Source organism: Tenrec ecaudatus, unplaced genomic scaffold (genome assembly GCF_050624435.1).
Source record: "Tenrec ecaudatus isolate mTenEca1 unplaced genomic scaffold, mTenEca1.hap1 Scaffold_602, whole genome shotgun sequence".
Taxonomy (NCBI): domain Eukaryota; kingdom Metazoa; phylum Chordata; class Mammalia; order Afrosoricida; family Tenrecidae; genus Tenrec; species Tenrec ecaudatus.
In genome coordinates, this window is record NW_027459485.1 from 274,304 (window position 1) to 289,938 (window position 15,635).

General features: G+C 41.1%; 1 pseudogene; it reads right to left on the bottom strand.

The window, feature by feature from the left end:
• Nucleotides 1–15,635, bottom strand: part of LOC142436755 (ninein-like protein) — a 105,484-nt pseudogene that overhangs the window by 87,627 nt on the left and 2,222 nt on the right.

Here is a 15,635-nt window from a genome sequence, read left to right on the forward strand (position 1 = left end):
TTAGCCTAGTGAATAAAACACAAGCAACCTCTGGTGTACTCTGCTTTCAGCCAAGATCCACTGACATCAGCAATGGTATCCCTTGTTCCACATCCTCATTTAAATCTGGCTTCAATGTCTATCAGGGTCACATATGGGTGATCTCTTTAAAAAGACACAGTACTTATGGGTGGTATTTATTAGTTTGGGGGCTAATGTGTTATTTAGCTATAAAGAGACTTCAGGGTGAGTTTTGGTTCAAGGTTTAAAGATTATTTCATATCAATAATGTTAAGTCTTCCAGATCAGATCTATCTTTTATTGTTTTTATATAATAGGAATTTATGGTTTTATTATCAGGAGCCATCTACAATGGTACTAATTAGGTAATGGTAGCCATCTAGTTCTTCTGGTCTCAGGTAAATGTGGATGTGATTTTTGGATTGGATTCTTCTTCGGGTCTTTAGTTTCCATCTTACTCTTTGGTTCACTTTAAGTAGAACTCTAAGTTGTACCTTAGGTGACCAGTCATAAGCTTTTGAAACTCCAGAAAAAATTCAACAAACTTAAAAGTAGAACATAACTTCATAAACTAAATTATACTGAATGAATGAGATGTCCCAAAAGACTATGGCTTTAATCCTTCAAATCTAAAATTTATTTATCATTCTATTGGGGGCTTTTACAACTCTTGCAACAATCCATACAACCATTAGTTCAAGCACATTTTAGCACATATGTTGTCTTCATCCTTTTCAAAACAGTTTCTTTCTACTTGAGCCCTCGGTATCAGATCCTCCTTTTTTTCCCCCTCCCTCTTCCACCCTCCTATCCTCATAAACCCTTGACAAATGATAAATTATTGCTATTTTCATATCTTACACTGTCTGCTGTCTCCCTTCACTAATTTCTGTTGTTCCTCACCCTAGGGTGTGTGTGTGTGTGTGTGTGTGTGTGTGTGTGTTTACATTGATCATTTGGATCAGTTCCCCCTTTCTCCCTCTACTGTCCCCAACCCTCCTGGTATCGCTACTCTCATTATTGTTCTAGCCAGATTTGTAGGTAGAACTGGGGTCATGATAGTGGGGCTGGGGGAGGGAAGCATTAAAGAACTACAGGAATGTTGCATGTTTTATCAGTGCTATACTGCACCCTTGCTGGCTTGTTCCTTCCTTGTGAATCTATGGTGAGGGAATGTCCAATTGTCTACAGATGGGCTTTGGGTCTCCCCTCCCTACCCCAGTGTTTGAATCAATATGATTGTTTGTTTGGGCCTTTCTGATGCTGGATACCTGATACTGTCTACATCTCATGATCACACAGGCTGGTGTGCTTCTTCCATGTGGACTTTTTTCGCTTCCCAGCTAGATGGCCACTTTTTTATCTTCAAGTCTTTAAGACTCTAGGCACTAATATATTTTAATAGCTGGGCACCATCAGCTTTCTTCACCACATTAGCATATGCACCCATTTTGTCTTCAGCGATTGTTGTCGGGATGCTGAGCATCACAGAATGCCAGGTTATTAGAACAAAGTGTTCTTGCATTGAGGGAGGACTTGAGCCATGTTGAGTAATGTCCGTCTGCTACCTTATTATTTAACATATAAATATATGCACATAGATCTATGTCCCTATTGTTATATATAAATATATTTACACATGTACATGCCTGTATTTATGCATCTGAAATATCTTTTGCCTCAGTTATTTCCTCTATTTCCTTTTACTTTCCTCTTGTCCCACTATCATGTTTGACCTTCATTTGGCTTTCAGTAATTCTTCTTGACTACATTGCACTTGATCAACCCACCAGGCATTCTACAGCCTCCTTACCATCGATTTTAGATCATGTGTTATTCCCTTGTCCCTGAAAACCCCAAATCTTAATAATGAGTTATTGGGTTATATATAAGAAATATCCATACTTGTGTCTATGTGTTTTATTACACACATACAATCAAATACTTGCATTTATTTTAATTTTTAAAAATAATTTTACTGGGGGTTCGTACAACTCTTATCACAATCCATTGTGTCATGCATCCATTGTGTCATGCACATTTATACATTTGTTGCCATCATTATTCTCAAAGCATTTGCTTTCTACTTGAGCCCTTGGTGTCAGCTTATTTTGTCCCCTCCCTCCCCACCCATCCTCCCTCAAGAACTCTTCATAATTTATAAATTATTATTATTTTGTCATGTGTTACACTGTCCAATGTCTCTTCCACCCACTTTTCTGTTGTTCACTCCCCAGGGACGGGGTTATATGTACCTTGAGATCAGTTCCCCCTTTCTACCCTACCTTCCACTTACCCTCCTGGTATCACTACTCTCATTATTGGTCCTGTGGAGTTCATCTGTCCTAGATTCCCAGTGTTTCCAGTTTCTATCTGTACCAGTGTACATCCTCTGGTCTAGCTGGATTTGTACAAGGGATCATGATGGGGGTGGGGGAGGGAAGCCTAAAGAACTAGAGGAAAGTTGCATGTTTCATCATTGCTATACTGCACCCTGACTGACTCATCTCCTCCCTGTGGCCATTCTGTAAGGGGATGTTCAGTTGCCTACATATGGGCTTTGGGTCCTCCTCACTCCTCCTCCTCATTCACAATATGATATTTTGTTCTTTGATGCCTGATACCTGATCCTATTGACACCTCATGATCACATACATGCATTTATATAAACACCTAGCTCAGTAGGTAGACCAACATTGACTTAATACTTTAATGCCTTACTTGCTGTATTAAGATATGTTTTATTCTGGCAGACCTGAATGGCATTATCAGTGAATATTATTGCAAGTTTTGCCTGATAAGCAACTCTACTTCTTTAAGTAAATAGCATCCAGTCAGGTAAGGATTTATTCTATAAAAATGAATAATCTAGATATTGAGATATAGTTAGCCTACCCTTATTTAATCTCCCTCTCTCACTAGTGTTCAAAAAATTAGTACCATAGCTTAATTAATGACACTATAAACAAAAGGTCCTATGATCCATGGAGAAGATTGATATCATTTGCTACCATAAACTAACAAGGATATCTCTAAGGTGAGCCTGAGGCAAATTAAAAACATAGATCTGGGAATGGATTTGGGGCTCGCACTTAATTTTAGCTCCAGGCTAAGAACAATTATTTCTGATGACATGGCCCTACTCATTACTCACCTTCACAAATGAAACACAGAAGATACGGTTGCATAGCAAAGTGCAGGGAAGAAATTAGATAGTGCCAGGCTATCATCATCTGGTTCTTAAAGGGTTGTTTTCAAATAAGCAGCAATTTAAGTGATATGTCAACTAAGCCCACATGGAAGAAGCACACCAACATCTATGACCTAAGGATTATAAATTGTATAATCCAGATATTAAGGATGGAATACTATCAGAGCTTATATTGTGAGATTCTGGTGTGTAGAAGGCAATGGATGACATCAGAAGGCCAAAATATATTTGCAGGATCTACATAGGAAATAAGCCTTTGGTGATTTCCTTCTGACCATAATTGAGAGATGAGAATAAGCTGGTTATCAGACAGAGAATATTGGAGAGATGACTGTTGTAGATTAAAATGATAAACCTGACCTGATTGGTTAAAACTTTGCCACTTGATACATTTGACCTTGATTTGGTTTTTAATATTTTCTGTGTTTTTTTTTAATATTGGGTTTTATATCTGTTGTATTTTGTCATTGTGGGTAGCCTTCTTGACGCTTTTTATGTGTTTTTCAATGTTTTTTGGTATATGAAACACAGGATAAATGAAGCTAGAGAAACAACAATTAGAATAAGGGTTCCTGGGGGTGCAGTGGGGGAAGTGGTGGGTGGGGTGCATTAGTAGGGGGAACTGATATCAAGGAGGAAGAAAAGACTCTGAAGTGGATTTTGGTCACAATACCACAATGCTGTTTAATGAGATTGAACTATGAAATGGTATGATGTCTGTATTAGCTCCTAAGAGAAGATTGGGGAGGGGGGGAGATTAAAAAAAAAAAGCAACAACAGAGATTTCCGGCAAGATGGCGATGGAGTAATACATACCAGAGGAACTCTGCAGATTTCAGCCCAGGAGAGTTGCTTAGAGGGAATTTCAACACTGCTGGAATGCAGGAGGAGCATCATAATGATAAGTAGGCTCAGACCCACATGGTTTTGAGGGGCTGGGGGCTTTTGGCTTACCTCAGTGGAGGACGGCTGGATTTGACCTTGGCCCTGCCACTGTCTCTGCTGGAGCCTGGGACCATTTGGAGCCTGTACAGCGGCTTGGTCTCAACACAGCCACAGTTTGCCACCACCCACCTCGGGGCAAGGACTGGACCCTTGCAGCTCCTCTCTGTGCCCCCTCAGTCTTGGAGGGCTGCACAGGGGCCTTTTCTCAACACAGCCACAGCTTGCTGCTGCCGCCTCAGAGCAGGGACTAAACCCTTGCAGCTCCACTGGCGGGGGATCGGGACTCAGCTACATTTGTTACTTTGTTTCCATGTCTTCACTATATCCTCCCCTCCCCTGCCCCCCACAGGCTCAGCGGGCTTGATTTTTTTCCCTCCTCTTTCTCTTTCTTGGTCTCTCCAGACCACTCCCCTTAGCCTAGGGCATGTATGCCTGGGCCACACCCAGCTAGGTGAACTCCACCCTGTGTAGCTAGGGAGGCTGGGAAAGGGCCTGCCAACCTCCACCAGGGGATACTCTGCTAAAACATCTAACAAGGGAATTCCTACATGTGTGCCTGGAGTCCTAAGGTAGCTCAGCCAACACTCCTCAACCTTTCAAGCTGTTGTAGGAACCTCTGCCCAACCTCAGCAACACCAAAGCAGGCAACCCACCAGCCTTCTGGGTCACTTCCCTGAGAGGGAAGCTATAGGAGGATAAAGTGGTAGGTTAATTCCATAGTGAAATAAGCTATAGGCAGTTCGAAGAAGTTCTCCTGCAAGTCTCCCAGAGAGAGCCAGTGCTATACAACTCACAGGAAAATGGCACCTGGCTCATCTAAACCAACACAAGGCAAACAGCCATCAGCCCAAACGACCTCAACGAAACAACGGGAAAAACAAAAGGCAATGCCTGAAGATGGCCTGAACATAATGACATGCATAGAGGAAGGAGACATTGAACAGTCACAGAAAGGAATTTTCAGAATGCTACTTGGATTCATAGAGGATATGGGGCAACAATACAGAAAAAGGATGAAATGATAGAAGAGGTAAAAGCCATAAATAAAAGAGAAATACAGGAGCTTAGGGAGGAGATAACAAAAACCAGTAGCAGACTCACGTAACTCAAGAATCGACTGGAGGAATCAGAGAACTGCATCAGTGACTTGGAGGGCAGCCAGGCAGACTTTAACAAATGCAAACAAAAATCTAATAAGATCATCAGAGAAGTTGAAGAAAACTTAAGAGTGATGTCTGATGTTATGAAGCGGAACAACATGAGAACTATTGGCTTACCGGAGGAAGACAACAAAGAAGTCATATGCAACAATAGTGAGAGAATTCGTGGAGGAAAGCTTCCCCAGCTTAGTGAATGAGAACCAGGCAACCATTTAGGAGGCTGAAAGAACCCCAGCAAGACTGTATCACAAGAAGAAGTCACCAAGGCACAAAAGAATTAAATTATGCAATTTAGAGGAAAAGGAGAAAATCATGAGTGCGGCTAGGGAAAAACAAGCAAGCAATCACATACAAAGGTTCCCAAATAAGAATATGCTCAGACCTATCAGCAGAATCTATGAAGAAGAGGAGAGAGTGGAATAACATATTCCCAAAATTGAAGGAAAACAATGCAAACTCAAGAATACCTTACCCAGTCAAATTATCTATCAATATAGATGGAGAAGTAAGAGTCTTCCCAGACAAGGAAAAACTCAAAGAATACGTTAGAAGAAATCCAGCCTACAAAAGATCCTTGCAAACCCAGTATGGGCAGAAGAACAACACCCACCAAGCATAAATAAGAGCCCACCACATAGAACAACCTCACCCAGAGGGCAAAAAGAAAACAGACCTCAGATAGCACTGACTTAAATATGGAAAGACTTCAAAGGCTGCTGAGGTAATCTTTAAAAAAAAAGGCAAAAGAGGCATAGGGAAAAAGCTACGGTATACAAACATTCCTGGGGCAAGGACCACATAATATGGCAGGGACCAGACCAAACACAGGGGTACACATGGTACACAACTAAAACGGAGGTGGGGTAAGAAAAAAAATAATAATAAAGAAAAGGGTAGCGGGGGCACAGGACACTAACCCACCCAATGGGAGGGTACTATTTTTGTCTCCATAGGGAAAGAGGGACCAGATTTCAACCCGGTGCTCCAAGATGTAAATGCAACATGCCGGTGCGGAGTAGTGAATCAGTGGAGAGGTCTGGGGGGCTGGCCCCAACACCAACCAAATGGACACCTGCCCCTCCCCTCAGAAGAATTTATTTCAACGGACAGCACTGAATCTACAGCTCTGGAAAAGGGACATATCTGATCAGAGCATATTGGAGCATATGAAGGGGGAGGAGGAGAGAGTAGAGCACATCATGGACCACCAGGCCATGAGGTTGATATTCCCAATTAGAGCAGTCAGTCGACAGAGAGGATCACATGGCCAGCCCCACTATGAGACATGACGTCCCTCACTGACCCATATCTCTACAGAGGACAACACCAGAGACACAGTGTGGGTATTGCACCCAATCGGATCCCACCACATCGAGGCAAAATAATTAAGGGGTGTAACAGAACAGCAAGGGAATAGAGCGGCGAGGTCCCCAGTGAATGCTGAAGGTAGACTTTGGGGCCAGGGCATGATGCCCCAACAGACTGGACTGGAAAACACTTTTAAAGACCAGCAAACAATCCTTGAACTAATTACAAGTTTTCTTTCTTGTTGTGTTTTGTTTTTTCTCATTAGTATGTTGTTATTTTGTTGTATATTGTTGCTTGGTTTTGCTCTGTCTTGTTTTTGTGCATGTTATTATCTCCACAGGTCTGTCTAAATAAGATAGGCTGGATGAACAATAGGAGAAAACAACGGGACCAATAGTTCCGTGGGACATGGGAGAGGGGGAGGTAAGGAAGTGGTGTTAACAAACCCAGGGACAAGGGAACAACAAGGGATCCAAATTGCTGTTGAGGAGGGTGTAGGAGGCCTGGTTGGGCATGATCAAGGGTAATGTGACTAAGAGGAATTGCCGAAACACTGGTGGGGACTGAGCATGAGAGTGGGACAGGAGGGAAGTCAAAGGAAATAGAGGAAAGAGCTGGGAGGCAAAGGGTTTTCATAGAGGTCTAGATAAAGACATGTACATATGCAAATATATTTGTACATGAGACTAGGGAAATAGATCTATGTGCATGTATTTATAGGTTTAGTATTAAGGTAGTAGAAGGACATTGGGACTCCACTCAAGTACTCCCTCAATGTAAGAATACTTTCTTCTTTTAAATTGGCATTTTATGATGCTCACCTTCCCGACACAACCGTTGAAGACAAAAAGGGTGAACAACCAAATGTGGTGAAGAAAGCTGATGGTGCCTGGCTATCAAAAAATATAGCATCTGGGGTCTAAAAGGTTTGAAGGTAAACAAGCGGCCATCTGGTTCAGAAGCAATAAAGCCCACATGGAAGAAGCACACCAGCCTGTGCGATTACAAAGTTTCAAGGGATCAGGTTTAAGGCATTATCAGAACAAAAATCTTACCATAGTGAATGAGCAGGGGAGTGCGGAGTGGAGACCCAAAGCCCATTTGTAGGTCACTGGACATACCCTTACAGAAGGGTCTTGGGGAGGAGACGAAACAGTCAGGGTGCGATGTAGCAACGTGAAAAAATACAACTTTCCTCTAGTTCCTAAATGCTTCCTCCCCCCACCCCACTGTCAAGATCTGAATCCTACCTTGCAAGCCTGACTAGACCAGAGGAGGTACACTGGTACAGATGGGAACTGGAAACACAGGGAATCCAGGGCAGATGATCCCCTCAGGACCAGTGGTGTGAGTGGCGCTGCTGGGAGCATAGAGAGAGAGTGGGTTAGAAAGGGGGAACTGATTTCAAGGATCTACATGTGACCTCCTCCCTGGGGGACATACAACAGAAAAGTGGGGGTAGGGAGATGTGGGACAGACCAAGATATGAGAAAATAATAACTTATAAATTATCAAAGGTTCATGAGGGAGGGGGGAGCGGGGAGAGAGGGTTAAAAATGAGGACCTGATGCCAGGGGCTTGGGTGGAGAGCAAATGTTTTGAGAATGATGAGGGCATTGAATGTACAAATGTGCTTTACACAATTGATGTATGTATGGATTGTGATTGGAGTTGTATGAGCCCCTAATAAAATGATCTTTTAAAACAAATAAGTAAATAAATAAACAATCACTGACATTAAAAAAGAAAATAAATAAAAAACACATATAGATTACATTGCTAAATGTCATCAAGTCAGTTTTGACTCATAGTGACACTTTGTACAACATAAGGAAACACTGCCTGGTCCTGCACCATCCTAAAACTCATTTTACAGCCACTGTGTCAATTAATCTCAATGCGAGTCATCTTTTCTGTTTACCCTATACTTCACCAAGCACAAAAACCCTACTCTGGTGTAACTATAGGAAAAGAGCTCACAGGAAACTGGTGTTCCAGAGGAGAGAATCCAGATCTGGGTTCAGTATAGCAGTACACACACACACACACACACACACACACACACACACACCACAATTTTTGCTTCTCTGGAGAACCCGGTGTAAAACATTTGGTTCCAAGAGTGATTCTAGAGAAACAAAGTTGTACAGATCAATTTTCTCAATTGGTTCCCAAGTCTGATCAGGTTTGAAGGTACTAATAACTGCCCCCATGCATATAAAGGGCACTGTGAAATCGTGGTGTGCGGTGTGCTGTAGTGGTTACGCATTGGGCTCACCTCAGTGTCAGCAGTTCAAAACCACCAGGAAGAGAAAGATGAAGCTTTCTACTCCCATAACTAGTCTCAGAAATCCACAGAGGGCAGTTCTACCCTGTCTGACAGTCACTACTCGATGCACGCAGTGTATCACCACCCGCACATCAGGAATTGGTGGAAATTGATGCTCTAAGTGATAGCATGTTTGATATTCTTCTGCAATTGTTTCGGGGTAAGCAGTATGGAGAAGCTGATTATTTATCCTACTTACAAAAGATAAATTGGTAGAAGGAAAGACATGAACTCAGGACTTCAGAGTCAAAGATCAAAAAATGCATAAAAGACTTCAAAGTTTACATTTATTCTTTTAAAAAAAGGTTTTCTTTTTGTGGTAACAGAGGTGATATTACTGAAAAAATAAACTCAAGAGTAATATCCTAAGAATGATGAATTATAGTGCCAACTCAATTCTCAACCTCAAATGCTGTTAAATTGAGAATATTGATTGGGAACAAAACGGACTCTTACGCCTTGGGATGGGGAGATACAGGCAGATAATTAAGAAGACGGGTGGATTGAGCCCCCAATTTCCATAATGTTACTTTAGCTAAGAGCAGATTGTTTCCATCTGAAGAGATTGCTCCATCTTAATTCATGATCAGTAAAAAAAACTATTATCCCTTCCCACCACATGAAAAGATTAACTCAATAGTGCATGCTGATATGAATCCTGGGCATTTACTGGAGCCTTGCTTGAGGAGATGCTTTAAAAGATACTGATAAATGTTTCCAGTTAATGAATTCACCACCCATTATTGCTTCTAGACCTAAGACTAGACTTATGTTCCAGCAAGCTCTAAAAGATGACATATACATGGTGACCCAGGCAGAGGTACACTATACTCCAAAAGAATTTCCAGAAACGTAGAGAATATAGATATAAGAATGGCTAATAATGGTGTGTAGAACATAAAGTTGGATCAGTCTTAGTTTACTGATATGGGCCCACTAAGTGCAGAATATAAATTTAATGTTTCAATCTAAGACACTTTTTGGTTGATTCAGTGAAGCTGATTCGTGGGTTGTATGATGGCATAAATAAATCATGCTCAATGACAAGTCCAGTCAAAGTATATTGTAGCAGAAGGTATCCACAAGATTAAGGAGTTGGGCATGCTATAATGGATTAATCAGGATGGGTCTACAGACGCACATGGAGTAGAACTCACACCTTTACTGCAAGAGGAGGGAGCCCAATTGCAAATGTAGTCCCAGCATCTCTGAAGATTGCTATTTTATGTAAGTCACATTTCACTGTGGAAATGGACTTATTGGAATAGTGACACCTAACTACACTTGGGCTGATTGGGTTGCAGGGAAGTAGGGGCCAAATGGCAGCACTTAATTGACAGAGACAGGTGGATGTGGCTACTGTAATGGACAGCTGAGTCAAAGTGGGAATCAGAACAGCTTGACTGTCATGGACTCATGGTATTGTCTACTCAGGCAGGAAGTCCTTGGGAGTGAAAAACATAGGAAACCTAATGAATATTTACTTGATCTGTCTAAGCAGAAAAAAAAAATCTGGGTCAAGTGAACAGCAGTGAAACTCAAATGATTAGAAGAGTCATAATTGTTCAATCATTCCCTGAGGTGAGATAGTTTACAGACCCATAACCCATTAAAAAGAGCAGGGGCTATGTTTCCCTGTGGAAGGACCCCCACTATAATGACAAAATTTTCTGTTATTTTTTTGTCAGCCTTCCTCAAATGGATCATCAGCATTTTACAAGAGTGAGTGTTCACTGTGGGAAAAGAAATAATTAGATTTTTTTAGGGATTATTGGACACTGGCTCTAACTGAGACCAATTCTAGAAGGCCTAAAACATCACTGTGACCCACCATTTGGTGTGGGGGCACATGGAGGTCAATATTGTAACGGAGTCTCTTACTTCAAGTTCATCTTCAGGTGGGCTGGTGGCTCTCCAAACCCACCCTGTAGCAAATGAACCAGTTCCAGAATCCATTTTGTGTAAGTCAGATTTACATAACTGGAATACTCAGCAGCTAGCAGAACATCCACATTGGGTCCCTGAGGTGGGGAATAAGGCTAAAATGGTAGGAAAAACCAAATGCCAAGAAGACGCCATTTAAACTGTCTAGGAAAATGGTAAGCTAAAAACAATATTGTATCTTCCCCCACACTTTCACCATTTACTCATCTCTCTCCCCTTTCCTTCATTTCACCATATTTTCCACCTTCTATTAGACCTCTCCCACATCACTAGACAAAGCCAACTAAGTGTTCATATCACTGGCACTACTACTAGGATTCTGAGGAAACAGCAATCAACCACAGAAAACCCAAAACATCAAGAAAAACAAATGTAAACAAATGGAAATTGCCCAGATCCAATAGAGAATTCTGAAAAAGAGGCCCTGGAACTATAAGAAACAGGATTCCGAAGAATGATTTAGACATGTAGGGAATACTCAGGAAAACAATAGAAGAAATCTTAAATCAAAGGGAATCTAAGAATATAAACAATGAGATAACAGAATTAGGCAACACAGTAAATGACTTGAGGAATAGATTTTCCTTCTGAAAAGGAAAATCAAATCAGTGAGCTCAAAGACGATCACTCTGACTATAACTGACAAGAAAAACCACCACCAAAAAACAACAAAAGAATCAAGAGAAATAATCTATGTCTCATTAAAAACCCTGAAAAAGAAGTAACAAAAATACATACAAAGAAAATAGTTTTGACAAACTATAAAAGAAAATTTGACCAACAACACAGGAGTACATAATTATTCAAAAAGTTAAGAAAACCAAAATGAGATAGAAGCTAAAAGAAAACCACCATGAAATATCAGAGCCAAATTCTCCAATTTGAAAAAAAAGGATAGAATCCTGAGGGCAGTTACAGAAAAAAGATGGGAGGTGGGGTCAGGGGAATGTATGTCTTGAAGAAGGCGACTACATTTCTATCAATGGTTAAACTGGCTGGAGAAAAACAATGAACAATACTCGTAAAGAATCCAATGGGAGAAAATGCCCGGTATTATGTTCCTACTTGGTTTCTATTCATCTAGTTTCCATCCAGACCTTGGTGAACCAGGCTATGCGCTGTAGACTACTGGGACCTTGAACTGTGTTTTCAAGGCACACATCTGTCCTACTGCTTGAACTGTTCACACTCACCTGTAGCCGTTTTAAGGAACAGACAGACTTTCTTGGACTTAATATTTATATGACTTAGTGTGAGAAGAAGCAGATGACTGCTATCCCAAGGTTATGGAATTGGTGGTCTTTGGACTGTGGTTCAGCTCTCTTGCTCTCAGGGTGCTCTATTAATGATGCCCATTCAATGTGGCCCGGGATTACCATATATTTACTACTTAATGCCCTTCTTTTTTCTTATGAAATGTATTCATCTGATAGGGATGATTCTGCTTCTGTGAATTACTGCAAATTTTGTCTTATCACTGATCCCACTGCTTGTTTATAAATAGTGTCTAGTTATGTACATGTCATTAATTCATATTTTACAGTCTGAAGCCTATCTATACTTAAATAATTTTTCTTCAGCATTTTAAAATGCTATATAATTGGCTAAATAAAAGACATTACCTTATGCCCTAGGGGGATGATTTATAAAGTTCTCTATCATAAAATCATAATAATCTCTGAAGTTAACCAGAGACATATAAACTATAGATATATGAATGGATTTGGGGTTCGCACTTAATTGTAGCCCAATGCATCCTAGCCTGGCCCCGCTCAATGCTTGCCCTCATGAAGAAGTCACTGCTAATATGAGGGCTGTAACAGCATGTGATAAAAAAACCAGTTGGTGCCCGACTATCAGACAGAATAGTGGCTGAGGTTTTAAAAGCTCGTCTTCAAACAGGTAGCTATGTGAGTGAAGCATCAACTAAGCCCACATGAGGAAACACACCTGCCTTTATAATCCAAGGATTGTAAATAACATCCAAATCTCAGGAGAAAATAGTATCAGAGCTTGAATTCTGGACATGTGGTTTACAGAAGGCTATGGAAGACAGTGAAAGCCAAAAATCCAATTGCAGGGTCGCTTGGATGGATTAAGCCTCTGGGGAATCTTCTTGGACCAAAGTCCTGGGATATTAAGAGCCTTGTTAGAGACAGAACACTGCAAAGTTGATTAAGTCCGTTGTACTTAGGTTACATTTTAATATCTTGCTATTTGATCTCCCTTTTGACTCATTTTAAAGTTGTTTCAGTTTTTAATATTTTGCTTTTTTTCCTATGAAGTTTTTCTCTGTGTTCTAATCATTGTTTTCCAGTTTGTCTTTTCAATGATTTTCTGTATGTAAAGTCCAGGCTATGTAGATTCACAGAGGTAGTAACCGGCTTGATAATTGTGTAGAGCATGGTAGGAGTGATTGGTGGCAAATTAGGAACTAACAACGAGTTCATGAGAAAATGCGCTGAAATTCATTGTGGTGATAACTGCAGAAACGTTCTTAATAGGATAGAACAATTGAATTGTATGATAGGTGAAATATGAGGGAGTACCCCCCCACCACCAACCCCAGACCAGAATTGCGCTGGGCAGAGTGGAGCTTTCATAGTACCCATGTTTCCTGCTAAGTATGCATCGAGCAACTTGCTCTGAGTTAGTGCACCCCGTGGCACTGGGAAGGTTTTCTCTGGTCACGGTGAATTTTTTCATAAAAGCAGTTTTGCTTGAAACCTTGCTTTTTGAGATGGCCAATTTAAGAAAACAGTGTGCAGTGGTGAAATTTTGTTTCCTACTCAAGGAAAAACACTGCAGAAACTGTTGTGATGTTGAAAACAGCTTACAAGGGCAGTGCTATGGGAAAAAACTCAAGTGTTTTTCTCATTTCAAAAAAGGTAAAATATTGATTGATGACAAACCTCATTCTGGATGTTTGTCAACTTCCTGAATGAACGAAAACGTCAACTCATCATGCATTTGGAGTTTGCTCCACCAGGCAAGACTGTTAATCAAGCTTTCTATTTAGAGGATCCGAAAAGATTGCATAATAGTGTGTGATGAAAATGGTCTGATTTGTGGCAGACAGGGGACTGGTTCTGCCACCACAGCAATGCCCCTGCTCACACAGCCATCTCAGTGTGCCAGTTTTTGGTAAAAACCAGCATGCCTCTTTTGCCCCACACACCTTATTCACCTGACCTCACTTTGTGTGACTTCTTTTTGTTTCTTTGAATGAAGAGGGAAATGAAAGAACAGAGATTTGAAGACAAAAGCAGAGATGAAGAAAAAAATTGGAGAGGTACTGTCAGCCTTCCAAACAGATGAGTTTGAAAAATGTTTCCAAGAATGGAATCACAGGTGTGACAAATGTATGAAGTGTAATGGAGAGTACTTTGACGGTGACATGGTTGTTTTGTAAAAAAATTTAAATACATAACTTTGAAAAAATCCATTTTTGGTAACTCCTTGTATCTTCCAATAAAACTATTTTAAAATAATAAATATGTAAATGGGGTTAGCCCAGATTCAGTTGTACACAGGTTAAGACTTGAGTCAGTGGTCTCCTGTATTGCTTGCTGTCCTTGGGAGTTATCAGTAGCTTGTCACCTGACTTACCAAGCTTGGACTTATTCGTCTCTTTAGCCACAGGCTTGATCTGCCAACCTTGAATTCATTTCCCTCTGTAGCCATAGACCTTTGTCTTTCAGCTCCTTTTGGGCCCATCAACTCCCAAAGCTATGACAGTCATGATAACCCTGCACCCTAACATCAGCATCATGGGCCTAGAACTTGCTCAACTTGGAATTTGCCTTCTTCTACATCTGTGTGAGCTATTTTCTTGATGAAACGCTCTCTATATAAGTATATCCGGAGAACAGGCTGTCCAGGGAGATTACCCACACTGCACTCTCCAGGAAACTATTCTTGTCACAGCAACACTTCTGACAATCCAGGTCCTGGATCTTTCAAAGTACCAAGCATGAGGTCATGGTTTTACCTTGTGCCTCAAATAACTCATTCTGAGGCTCTTTGGCACCATCAGGCTCTTCATCTGACTTGAAACTCTGTGGAAAAATGGAAAGGATACATAAATCCCTTGGAGAATATCAAAAGCAGTTGCAGAACACCAAACAAACATGTAGCACTGGAAAGCTCTTTTGTGTAACTGAAGTGGACATGCTATCTGTACACCAGCAGCACGTGGATCATAAATTCCTTATTGAAAGTGAGAATGCCAGAAGTGGCAATAGGGAGCATGTCGTACTTTGTGAAATCATACTTGGTGTTCCTACCCCCTAAGTCATCAGCACTTTAAGTGGGCACATGCAGTCAACTGTCTTGGTTACCTTACACCAAGAGAAAAGACGAGGACACCCAGAAGCATCTGATTCTGTCAAAATCTTATGGTGTATGTAGTGACCAAGTGAATACCCACATATGGAATCGGTGGAGTCCTGGTGACATAGTGCTTGAGCACAAGGCTACTAACTGGAAGTCAGTTGGTTTGAACGCACCAGCCTTGGAGACCCTTTGAAGCTGTTCTACTAAGGACGATGGGGTTGCTAAGAACCCAAGTAGGTTAAATGGTAGTGGGTTTGGGTTTGGGTTGGACCAAGACTCAGCATTCTAAGCAGGAGCAATCTTGAGGACTGAAAGCTGAGAGCAGACAACAGGAAGAGTCTACGGAAGCGATGAAAGAAAGAAGCATCGTGCTACCGATGGAGTCCAGCATGCGACAAAGGGG